Below are 14,963 nucleotides of genomic sequence, written 5' to 3' on the forward strand. Positions count from 1 at the left end.
CACACACACACACACACACACACACACACACACACACACACACACACACACACACACACACACACGGACACACACACACGGACACACACACACGGACACACACGGACATACACACACACACACACGCATTAATTGTTTTATTAAATGTATCTTCGAGAGTCAGTAAGAAACTAGAAATAACTGCCTTTGTTCTGTAAACCTCACCAAGTTTCAGCTTTCGCCTCTTCCTTTGTGGACTGAGGTTTCACATTTGTAAAATGATCTCTCTTATCTGTTTGTACCATCAACTTAACTGCCCTCACCCCCTGCAGTTTTCCCGTCCCATATTGCCAAGCAGGTGACCCACAAGGAGGAATACCGCCCTCCCTCAGTCCAGTGATACTGTGCCTAGCACAATATGTTGGGGATATGTAGCCTTGCTGTGGGCAAACATTTTGTAACAATTTGGCAAACTTTGACATGTAAACAGCAAATATTATTCAGTTTTATTTCAACAAAAACGGAAAAAATCGGATCCTACTTATTTTGTGGATACCATAACAATAAATCAAGCCAATAGATCGTTTGAGCTGGCATGAATATAAAAAATATTTAGCAAGTCGATAGTCATAATTCCCTCTGTTTGTCCCACGTGAAATGTTCTTCATGAATAGAATAGATGGCTGATAGACGTTCGACCGAATAATATCATTTGCTAACTTCAACTGTTCATCTAATTTCCATGAATGTATGTTACATAGTTCATATGTTCATGGGCTTCTTCACTGAATGTAAAGTGTGGAGGACTACTTCACTTGAGGATAAGTAACATAAATCATGATGATAATTATGATAGTATTGCCATTATTATTCCTTCAGATTATTAAAAAAAAAGTTATTATGTTTTCATAGAGAGAAAGAGGTATGGAGATTGTGAGATTATTTTTAGCATCGGAATTGTTAGCATAATTCTTAAAGATATTATGTTTTGTTTGTTTGTTATTAAATGCTGCACTCAGCAACGTAAGGATATTAAAACATTACATTTCGGTTCAGTTGTATTTTTATATTTGTATCATTTTGCAAATGTTACACAGACCTGATAAGGGATATATAATAATGTATGGTCGCTATTCTTAAAGTAAGAATATGTTAGATTTATCAACCAGAAACATTGCACACAAGAGGATAATCAGATTTCATGACACTATTCAACGTCGAAGTCAACGATATTTGTGTATGTTATTGCTACATGACACGGATACGTCATGACAAAGCAATTAAAAATTGGCATTTGATGATATAAGATAGCTACGCGATAAATCACAAAGAACAAAGAAGGAAGCGATATTTATTTCACGATAAAACATTGTTCTATCATGACGTCATTTATTGATATTCGAACATGCACTCGCAACTTGACAAGTAAAATTTGTAAATTTGACCTTATTTTTGAGAGGTATGTGTCTAGTGAGTTGTTCCCAATAAATGTTGCTGGAGAATCCGAAAGTGAGAGTGATATGACAATCGGTATTGGGAGAAAAGGTACAGATGATTGACGAGAAAATTGTGAGAATATGCGGGACCAAACTCAATCCTAAAATGGATTTATCTAGCATGGCCGCTGTCGGATTCTATTCAAGGAATCATCATTATTTAAGTACGGGTAAATATTGTAAAGCGTGTATTTTTTCCTAATTTAACACCCTAAAAGAGGCTGTACGTAATGTTGACATCTCATATAGAAATAAACGAGTCTCGGTCGTTGTTTATCGTACAATAAACAACTCCCACTCGTCGTTTGTTTATTAATTACATGACCATATACACTAACATTATATCTTTTCATGTTTATCGGTCAACAAAAGCGACATAAGCATTTCCATTATCATGAGAAACTCTTGCCAAAAGTAGCGCCAACTGCACCATTGCGACAACATAGGAGCATGTTTCATGATTCATCATAATAAATTATGCCATTGGATGCTCGCAAAAAACGCGAGCTCATTCCGATCCACTAGTGGCACCCGCCACAAACACATCCAAAGGCAAGCCAATTGTTCACCCTAAAAGGCAGAGAATTGCATCTGACATCATTTTTGTCATTGATACGTCAAACCTGGAAATGCCGTCTACACGTCCAACACAAAGCTCAAGCCAGGACCCAAATCCTTCAAACCCGGCCAAAGTTCTGTTAATTACATACATTTCCCCCTAACCTTAAATAATCTATACTAGTTCTGAAGTAAATCGTATTTACCCGTATGAATCGTCTTATGTTATTTATTGCCGATAAACAGAATATGCACACTTTCTGAAAGTACTGTGTGATAAGTCACGCACCAAACCTATACTCTCGATATACATGCTGCTCTTACTTAAAAAAGAATATTGGGTTAACAAGATACGTTTATTAAAGTACCATGCTTTTCTGATGTGCTCTCATTCTAATTTGAAATAATGGCATAAATAGTTACCACTCATCTTTCAATAGTTTTCAAGGTTGGGTTAATCACGAACATATTTGAATATGTACAACATCTATACTTACTTATCTTTATACTTAAAGGCATCAGGTTTGTCTGTCATAAGACCCCGAAACAAATATGTCCAACACAGCCCAATATTTGGCTCTTGGCTCCTTGTTCTTATATTTTATAAGTATTGTTTAAACAACTGTTGTTTTTCTGTAAAATATGTTCATTTCAGAAATTAGATGTTATTCTAGCATCAGGTCTGTGGTACGTTTACTGCATCAGCATTACATTAAAACGATATTACATTATATAAATCCCCACAGAGGAAATGCTTAACATTTATCTTTTAAGGAAGTGTGCAGGACGACTTGCTTTATACATATAAATGTGGACATATATGTATGGACATTTGGATGATACAGATATATACCTCCTTAAAGATAGTGTTCGTAGATGACTGTAGAAAATGGAATAATTATGTGAGTAATCGGGTTAATACCACGTTCAGCAATATTTAGCCATATATTGCGATATTGGTTTCCAACATACAAGACGGACCATGAAATTATGACTTGAATTTGGACCTGGCTTTCTGGTGTGATGTAACACCCCAGAATCTCCGGTAGAAAAAGGGATCAAAGCACGAATTAAGATCACGAGATGATACTGATGTATGCATCTGGACATATATTTGCGTAGTATTACTACCTTAATTCATCAGTATATATGTATTTTGCATAAAAGGATATTATAGGATCGACGCTGACATGCGCATATAACCTATTCACCAGTGCTGTAATATTTCATTTCTTCTGACACATATCGACACGAGAAATTATATTTAAATTTAAAAGGAGCCCAAGTGGGATAGAAATTTGAGTCTGAACCTGTTGAACAAGGCTTGTCTCATTTTGGGCTATAGCATTGCCGCAAGGCCTGGGCGGAAGGGAACACCTGTTTGCACCCATCAGATACCAATCACAACTTCTCTCTCCAAACGAAAACAAAATACGAAAAATGTCGGAAGTGTATCCTTCTAATTTTCTATTTAGATACATGTTTTAACTTTAAAGTAATTATATGTATCTCATGTATTATTGGTATCTGTGATGCTGGTACCGTTTTGTTGCCATTGTGTAGCTTTTGTGGAGTTATTATGAATATCAAATACATGCCTTGAAATATGGACTTGTGAAAGAACTCATCATTGAATCATTTGCATTTAAATTAATGCATATACCATTTACTTGGCGTGTATGGACATATTATCCATCTACTTTTACACACTTATTATGGACATAAACATAATTTCATTGTACCTTATTATTTCAAAAGATACACGTGAAGATCCGGGTTAGAATAGGCATTCAACAACCCATGCTTGTACGAAGGCGACTTGGCTCGCTGACTTGGTTGATGCATGTCATCGTATCCCAAATGCGTAGATCGGTGCTCTTGATGATAATGACTAAATTGTTTGGTCCTGACTGGATTATTTACGAACCACCGTCATATAGCTGGTATATTGCTGAGTGCGACGTTAAACAACAAACAATCAAACAACATCTATATAATTATTAAACACCTTCCAACAATGAGAAATTAAACTTATATTTTCTAAATATTCTGTTATATTTATAACATAATTTGATTCATAATTTAATTATTGCGTTGCTTTCTTCCCTGTCATTCAATGTGCATGTTAAACCCCTAAACTTTTAATATTTCATTTTTCATAAATGGCTACGTTAGTGCGTTGCCTAGATCTCTCGTTACCTATTCACAAGAATAGATTAAACTAATTTGTTTTACTATCATATTTCTGTTTATCTAATTCATAATACGAAATTGATAATTCATTTATAATAGTATAGATCATATTCGTGTATATCACTATCTGATGCTAAGGTTTTATTTCAGAAAATATAATTAATTCAAAATGTAGAAAGATACACAATTTGCCATTATTTGACTTTTAATCCGTACAAAGTATGATATAATGATCAGAATGCCTGTAGCGGGTAGTATTTAAGAAAGAAATATTTGTCGAGAAGTCCCATTTTTCAGATATGCCCTTCAGTAGTATTATTGCATATCTCCAGAGAGAGGTTTACATTGTAGTTCTCATTATTTGTGGATAATTCAAAAAGCAACATAGAAAATATATATGCTACCATGACGAAAGAATACAGAGTATACATAACTCGCAATTCTATATATTCAGCAAACAGCCCAAAACCGAAACTCCACAACATATCCGATTACACTGATTAAGGCTGTCCCAGTTCTCCATGCGATACTGACGCCCGTTCGTCTCCCAGACCATACAGAATTTAATTTAAAAGGAATCCAGCTCAAGTCTAGAACGATTTGGCAAGCCTAGATTGCCTTAATTCTATCCATGAAAGTAAGCATTAATAAAAAAATATTGTTCTTGTCTGCTTCAGATTATATTTTGTAGATACTTATTTTAACTAGGAAAATTGTACTGACACCGGCGCTGTCCCTATTGAAGCTATCCATAAGAATTTCGAATTGCCGTCCATTGTTCGATGTCAATACATCGATGACAAGTGAGGATATCATAAAGTAATCGTTGATGCCGCGCTACACTTTGATAAAAATTATAATCAAGTTGACTGGTGTGTGCATTACTACAGTGAACATGTACATGATCATGCCCTATTAATCAAATGCCGTAATGTCAAATACTAATTTATTATTGTGTGATGAATTTAACTGGATCAGTGGTTACATGTGATATTAATATTCCATCAATTTCTTTCCTGGTTGGTCCATCCATGTCTACAAAATGAAAATAATACAATTAAAATGGAGCATAGAACAATTCTTAATTTCAGGCTAGAGCTGTGGAAATCTAGACTTTCCCAATCATTATAGACTTGAGTTGGTCTCATGTTTTACATTTTTCTCTTGGGTCAACGTCACAGCTCATACCATACACTAACAAGACCATGGCCAGCTTGCCCCCCGCCGGAGCTCCCGGATTTTGGTTATATCATCTAACATGGCCAACTCTGCTCTTAAGTAAACAAGAACCTAATCAGCGAGGGGTCCTTTATCATCCCTATGTGGCTGCTTATAAAAATCTGATATCTTTTCCCAAAGACCTGGTTAATAATATATTTTCTGCTGAATATTCGAAACAAATAGAGTGAGTTGGTACTACATGTACATATGTATACGGTTCTATTTTAAATGACTGCAGCGCTCCATTATGAAAACAATTTGTTTTAACGCCGCTCTCAGCAGTATTCCAGTGATATATGACGGCGGTCTGTTGTATATGAAATATATGCAAATTGAATCTTGAATCTTGAAAGTTGTAACATTTCCGCAAATAAGTATCACATGCAGTATACAGTATATCAACTGCAATATACTGTATACATCAGTATACAGTGTGTCGCGAGCTCTGCGCTGGGCTGGAGCACACATTTCCTACACCTCTCCCTTCGGCAAACACCTCTTGAGGGTTGCAACGAGGTCACAGGTCAGGCGTGCACTCGTCAGTTGTCTAATACGGTCAAGAGTAAGATCTTCCGGAAGACCACTGCACAGGAGGTATTGGATTATTGAGGAGGTACTACGTGTTTGGAACTGGGAGTTGAACACTAAGCACTTTTAGAGAAGAGCTCACAATAAAACGTTATGGACTCGCGGACGGACTTGTGTTTTCATTTCAAGACGTACATTTATCAGGTTGAACTTCCTAACTGTAACAATAACTGAACTTTACGCCTTTTATACACATTTGTGATGGGGCGACAATGCGACAACGAGACATATTTTGACCTTGAAAATGTCGCGTTACGGCATCGTCGCCCTTTTGTAAAATAAAGAAAAGGATTATCAAAGAGCGACAATGCGACAAATGGCCAATTGTCGCGCTTTTGTTAATTTTGACACATTTTGCTTGTTTTTGTAAAGGCGTCAATGCGACAACGAGACAATGTCCCTTCCATAGTAATCCGTGCAAATAAAACTGAGTAATGAAATAGAAGTCTGACATGCCAGTTAAAAGATAGAGTGTTGCAGCTTCTGATTTCATAGATCTTCAAGAAGGGTTATCAATAATGGGATGGGTGATGAGTTCAACTGCATACGCTGTGATTAACAATAATGCTCCGAGTCAATACATTTTGTCAAATGTATGACATGTATTACGTGAATGATCATTGTGTGTTTCCGTGCTTTGTTCAGGTGAACAATTGACTTGTCCTTGCATGTGTTTGTGACGGGTGTCACTTGTGTGGCAGGATACGCTCACCTTTTCCCGAACACCCATTGGATGACCTGAACCACTTCGGATTTTTATCCCACATCAGTCTGATACACCATGATATAACTGAAATACTGAAATACTGTACAGTTGAAAATGATGTTTAATGCGATTACCGTATTGTGTTACTGCAACTGTTCATATTTTGTGCAGTGATGTTATGTAATATGTAAAAGAAAGCATATTCAATTATCCAATTGATTGGAATAGAATATACTTGCGTCAGCGTATTTTATTAACGCCCCAAATCGTAATTTAAACACATAAAATAACAGATCACGCATGGTGCCTTGACTTACTACTAGATTTAATGGGCCACCCCGGAATAAAATTGTTCCCCCCAAAGCGAGGAACATATGTTTTAGTATATTTACAAGAAATATATTCCAAACAATATCCTCATTAGATGAGAAGATCTATTACAGAATTACCTCAGTAAGTCAATTACAATGACAGAGCGTCGTAATACATTTACATCAAGTACAATACGTCAAAATGGCCGACACGATAAACGTGACGGGAGATATTTCCGAAGTTGTTAATTAACCTGTGGCTATTTCAAGCCTTTGGCATCACTGATCAATTGGCCGATCATTGAAAGGTGATTGTGAAGATGTGTCAAATAGATACTAAGGTAAATTCATAGATTTCTGTAAATTGTCACTGCGACAGTTTGGATTTTTTTTCGTGTTTTTTTCTCTCTGGGATGGGTTGTAGCGAGAGTATCCTTAAATGGGCTTGCAACCACGCTTCTGTATGAATTCGTACCAGGGAATTCCAAGGGTTTTCCCCAGGAATGTGGAAGTAGTCAGTGTTTACGCCTTTTCAAGAATACAATCACATGAAGAACGTCATGTGACCGACCTCGCGTCCAAGTCGTATATCTTGTAAACTTCACATTAAAAAATTAGTTATTGTTATAACCAAATGAAACACAACCCATTATCCGATAGGGGTAACTGTACATAGCCGTTACCACAATAAACTTAGTAACATTGTTTGGTTTTACTTCTTGGCGCGTGTCTGAATTCCATTAACATGTAACATATCCTAAAACTAGCTTATCAGCAAATCTCGCTGCACTGCGCGCGACAGATACTAGAGCAAGGCATGCCAGAAATACGAAACCTAAAGCTTCCGAAAGGAAGCCTTGGACATCACGTGCGTCGGGGGACCAGCGCCATCTGATTGGCCGTTAACAGTTGTACAAGGCGGAGCAAAAAGCATCGTTTTTCCGTCCATTTTACGCTTGAAAAACTCGACCCTTTTCTGGACACTTTCTAGACGCTGACCAATTAATCAATTTTAATGAATTTTTAGTCGTTTTTCCGTCCAATGACCATATACGGAAAAAAACGACGTTTTCGTGTTTGCAGCGATCACTCCACCAACACTAAGATGTCCCTCACTCACTCCTACCACACTAAGATGTCACGCACTCACTCCACCAAGACTAAGATGTCACTCACTCCACCAACACTAAGATGTCAGTCACTCCATCAACACTAAGATGTCACTCACACACTCCACCAACACTAAGATGTCACTCACTCCACCAACACTAAGATGTCACTCACTCCATCAACACTAGGATGTCACTCACTCACTCCACGCACACTAAAATGCCACTCACTCACTCAACCCACACTAAGCTGTCACTCACTCACTCCACCAACAGTACGATATCACTCACTCCACCAACACTAAGATGTCACTCACTCACTTCACACACATTAACATGTCACTCACTCCACCCACACTAAGATGTCACGCACTCACCCCACCCACAGTACGAAGTCACTCACTCCACCCACACTATGATATCACTCACTCACTCCACCAACAGTCAGATATCACTCACTAAACCAACACTAAGATTTCACGCACTCACTCCACCAACACTTAGATGTCACGCACTCCAACCACACTAAGATGTCACGCACTCACTCCACACACACGAAGATGTGACTCACCTTACCAACACTAAGATGTCACTCACTCACTCCAACCACACTAAGATATCACGCACTAACACCACCCACACTAAGATGTCACGCAGTCACTCCACCAATAATAAGATGTCACTCACTCACTCCATCCACACTAAGATGTCACTCACTCCATCACCACTAAGATGTCACTCACTCACTCCACCAACAATAAGATGTCACTCATACACTCCACCCACACTAAGATGTCACGCACTGACTCGACCAACACTAAGATGTCACGCACTCACTCCACCAACACTAATATGGCTCTCACTCACTCCACCAACACTAAGATGTCACTCACTTACTCCGACAACACTGAGATGTCACTCATTCACTCCACCCATACTAAAATGTCACTCACTCACTCCACCAACACTAAGATGTCACACACTCACTCCACCAACAATAAAAGGTCACTCACTCCACACACACGAAGATGAGACTCACTTCACCAACACTAAGATGTCACTAACTCACTTCACCCACACTAAGATGTCACTGACTCCACCCACACTATGATGTCACTCACTCACTCCACCAACAGTCAGATATCACTCACTAAACCAACACTAAGATGTCACGCAATCACTCCACCAACACTTAGATGTCACGCACTCCACCGACACTAAGATGTAACTCACTCCCTCCACCAACACTAAGATGTCACTCACTTACTCCATCCACACTAAGGCGTCACCCACTCACTCCACACACACTAAGATGTTACTAACTCACTCCACCAACAGTAAGAAATCACTCACTCCACCAACACTAAGATGTCACGCACACACTCCTCACACACTAAGATGTCAATCATTCCATCAACACTAAGATGTCACTCACTCCACCAACAATAAGATGTCATTTACTCCACCAACACTAAGATGTCACTCACTCCACCAACACAAAGATGTCACGGACTCACCCAACCCACACGTAGATGTCACTCACTCACTCCACCAACAGTAAGATATCACTCACTCCACCAAGACTAAGATGTCACTCACTTACTCCACCCACACTAAGATGTCACTCACACCACCAACACTAAGATGTCACTCCCTCACTCCATCCACACTGAGATGTCACTCACTCACTCCACCAACAGTAAGATATCACTCATTCACTCCACCCACATTAAGATGTCATGCACTCACTCCACCAACACTAAGATGTCACTCACTCACTCCAACAACACTAATATGTCACGCACTCACTCCTACCACACTAAGATGTCACGCACTCACTCCACCAAGACTAAGATGTCAATCACTCACTCCACCAAGACTAAGATGGCTCTCACTCACTCCACCAACACTAAGATGTCACTCACTTACTCCACCAACACTGAGATGTCACTCATTCACTCCACCCATACTAAAATGTCACTCACTCACTCCACCAACAGTAAGATGTCACACACTCACTCCACCAACAATAAAAGGTCACTCACTCCACACACACGAAGATGTGACTCACTTCACCAACACTAAGATGTCACTCACTCACTCCACCCACACTAAGATGTCACTCACTAACACCAACCACACTAAGATGTCACGCACTCACTCCACCAACAATAAGATGTCACTCACTCACTCCATCCACACTAAGATGTCACTCACTCAACCAACACTAAGATGTCACTCACTCACTCCATCCACACTAAGATGTCACTCACTCACTCCATCAACACTAAGATGTCACTCATTCACTCCACCCACACTAAGATGTCACGCACTCACCCACCCACACTAAGATGTCACTCAATCCAACAACACTAAGATGTCACGCACTGACTCCATCCACACTATCATGTCACTCACTCACTCCACCAACACTAAGATGTCACTCACTCACTCCTACCACACTAAGATGTCACGCACTCACTCCACCAACACTAAGATGTGACGCACTCACTCCAACAACATTAAGATGGCTCTCACTCACTCCACCAACACTAACATGTCACACACTCACTCTACCAACAACAAAAGGTCACTCACTCCATCCACACTAAGATGTCACTCACTCACTCCACCAACACTAAGATGTCACTCACTCACTCCACCAACACTAAGATGTCACTCACTCACTCCATCCACACTAAGATGTCCTGCACTCACTGTACCCACACTATGATGTCACTCACTCACTCAACCAACACTGAGATGTCACTCATTCACTCCACCCACACTAAAATGTCACTCACTCACTCCACCAACACTAACATGTCACACACTCACTCTACCAACAATAAAAGGTCACTCACTCCATCCACACTAAGATGTCACTCACTCACTCCACCAACACTAAGGTGTCACTCACTCACTCCACCAACACTAAGATGTCACTCACTCACTCCATCCACACTAAGATGTCATGCACTCACTCTACCCTCACTATAATGTCACTCACTCACTCCACCAACATTGAGATGTCACGCACTCACTCCACCAACAATAAGTTGTCAATCACTCACCTCACTCACTCATTCCACCAACAGTAAGATGACGTTCACTCACTCCACACACATTAAGATGTCACTCACTCACTCCACACACACGAAGATGTTACTCACTCCACACACACTAAGATGTCATTCACTCACTGCACCCACACGAAGATGTCACTCACTCCACAAACACTAAGATGTTACTCACTCACTCCATCCACACTTAGGTGTCACTCACTCACTCCACCAACACTAAGATGTCGCTCACTCACGCCACCAACACTAAGATGTCACTCACTCACTCCATCCACACTAAGATGTCATGCACTCTCTCTACCCACACTATGATGTCACTCACTCACTCCACCAACACTGAGATGTCACGCACTCACTCCACCAACAATAAGTTGTCAATCACTCACCTCACTCACTCATTCCACCAACAGTAAGATGACATTCACTCACTCCACCCACACTAAGATGTCACTCACTCACTCCAAACAAACGAAGATGTTACTCACTCCACACACACTAGGATGTCACTCACTCACTCCAACAACACTCATATGTCACTCACTACAGCCACACTAAGATGTCGTTCACTCCACCCTCACTAAGATGTCACTCACTCACTTTACACACACCAGGACGTCACACACTCACACCACACACACTAACATGTCACTCACTCCATCCACACGAAGATGTCACTCACTCCACCAACACTAAGGTGTCATCCACTCACTCCACCCACACAAAGATGTCACTCACTCACTCCACCCACACTAAGATCTTACGCACTCACTCCACTAACACTAAGATGTCACGCACTCCACCAACACTAAGATGTCAATCACTCCACGCACACTTAGTTGTCACTCACTTACTCCACCCACGCTAAGATGTCACTCACTCCACCAACACTAAGATGTTACTCACTCACTCCACACACACTAAGGTGTCCCTCACTCACTCCACACACACTAGGAAGTCACTCACTCACTCCACACACACTAACATGTCACTCACTCCATCCACACTAAGGTGTCATCCACTCACTCCACCCACACTAAGATGTCACTCACTCATTCCACCCATACTAAGATCTTACACACTCACTCCACCAACACTAAGATGCTACGCACTCCACCAACACTAAGATGTTACTCACTCCACACACGCTAAGTTGTCGTTCACTTACTCCACCCACGCTAAGATGTCACTCACTCCACCAACACTAAGATGTTACTCACTCACTCCACACACACTAAGGTGTCCCTCACTCACTCCACACACACTAGGATGTCTGTCACTCACTCCACCAAGACTAAGATGTCACTCACTCCAGCCACACTAAGATGTCACTCACTCCACCCTCACTAAGATGTCACTCACTCACTCCACACACACTAGGAAGTCACTCACTCACTCCACACACACTAACATGTCACTCACTCCATCCACACTAAGGTGTCATCCACTCACTCCACCCACACTAAGATGTCACTCACTCACTCCACCCATACTAAGATCTTACGCACTCACTCCACCAACACTAAGATGTCACGCACTCCACCAACACTAAGATGTCACTCACTCACTCCACACAAACGAAGATGTTACTCACTCCACACACACTAAGATGTTACTCACTCACTCCACACACACTAGGATGTCACTCACTCACTCCAACAACACTCATATGTCACTCACTACAGCCACACTAAGATGTCGTTCACTCCACCCTCACTAAGATGTCACTCACTCACTCTACACACACCAGGACGTCACACACGCACACCACACACACTAACATGTCACTCACTCCATCCACACGAAGATGTCACTCACTCCACCCCCACTAAGGTGTCATCCACTCACTCGACCCACACAAAGATGTCACTCACTCACTCCACCCACACTAAGATCTTACGCACTCACTCCACTAACACTAAGATGTCACGCAGTCCACCAACACTAAGATGTTACTCACTCACTCCACACACACTAAGGTGTCACTCACTCACTCCACCCACACCCAGATCTTACGCACTCACTCCACTAACACTAAGATGTCACGCACTCCACCCACACTAAGATCTTACGCACTCACTCCACTAACACTAAGATGTCACGCACTCCACCAACACTAAGATGTTACTCACTCACTCCACACACACTAGGAAGTCACTCACTCACTCCATCCACACGAAGATGTCACTCACTCCACCAACACTAAGGTGTCATCCACTCACTCCACCCACACAAAGATGTCACTCACTCATTCCACCCACACTAAGATCTTACGCACTCACTCCACTAACACTAAGATGTCACGCACTCCACCAACACTAAGATGTCACTCACTCCACGCACACTTAGTTGTTACTCACTTACTCCACCCACGCTAAGATGTCACTCACTCCACCAACACTAAGATGTTACTCACTCACTCCACACACACTAAGGTGTCCCTCACTCACTCCACACACACTAGGAAGTCACTCACTCACTCCACACACACTAACATGTCACTCACTCCATCCACACTAAGGTGTCATCCACTCACTCCACCCACACTAAGATGTCACTCACTCACTCCACCCATACTAAGATCTTACACACTCACTCCACCAACACTAAGATGCTACGCACTCCACCAACACTAAGATGTTACTCACTCCACGCACGCTAAGTTGTCGTTCACTTACTCCACCCACGCTAAGATGTCACTCACTCCACCAACACTAAGATGTTACTCACTCACTCCACACACACTAAGGTGTCCCTCACTCACTCCACACACACTAGGATGTCACTCACTCCACGAAGACTAAGATGTCACTCGCTCCAGCCACACTAAGATGTCACTCACTCCACCCTCACTAAGATGTCACTCACTCACTCCACACACACTAGGAAGTCACTCACTCACGCCACACACACTAACATGTCACTCACTCCATCCACACTAAGGTGTCATCCACTCACTCCACCCACACTAAGATGTCACTCACTCACTCCACCCATACTAAGATCTTACGCACTCACTCCGCCAACACTAAGATGTCACGCACTCCACCAACACTAAGATGTCACTCACTCCACGCACACTAAGTTGTCACTCACTTACTCCACCCACGCTAAGATGTCACTCACTCCACCAACACTGAGTTGTCACTCACTCACTCCACCCACACTAAGATGTCACTCACTCAACCCACACTAGGATGTCACTCACTCACTCCACTAACACTAAGATGTCACTCACTCACTCCGTACACACTAAGGTGTCACTCACTCACTACACACACACTAAGATGTCACTCACTCACTCGACACACACTAAAATGTCACCCACTAACTCCACCAAGACTAAGATGTCACTCACTCACTCCACACACACTAAGATGTCACGCACTCACTCCACCAACACCAACGTGTCACACACTCCACCAACACTAAGATGTCACTCACTCACTCACTCCGTACACACTTAGGTGTCACTCACTCACTACACACACACTAAGATGTCACTCACTCACTCCACACACACTAAGATGTCACGCACTCACTCCACCAAGACTAAGATGTCACGCACTCACTCCACAAACACTAAGATGTCACTCACTCACTCACTCAACACCAAGATGTCACTCACTCACTCCACGCCCACTAACATGTCACTCACTCCAGCAACACTAAGATGTCGCTCACTCACTCCACCAACACTAAGACGTCACGCACTCACTCCA

General features: G+C 41.5%; 1 protein-coding gene across 3 annotated transcripts in view; it reads right to left on the reverse strand.

Annotated features, from left to right (window-relative positions):
* The window catches only part of LOC124143549 (BTB/POZ domain-containing protein 6-like), a 52,496-nt gene that overhangs the window by 18,758 nt on the left and 18,775 nt on the right, over positions 1–14,963 (reverse strand). The window lies entirely within an intron of this gene.

Source organism: Haliotis rufescens, unplaced genomic scaffold, assembly GCF_023055435.1.
Source record: "Haliotis rufescens isolate VD_foot unplaced genomic scaffold, xgHalRufe1.0.p SCAF_8, whole genome shotgun sequence".
Taxonomy (NCBI): Eukaryota; Metazoa; Mollusca; class Gastropoda; order Lepetellida; family Haliotidae; genus Haliotis; species Haliotis rufescens.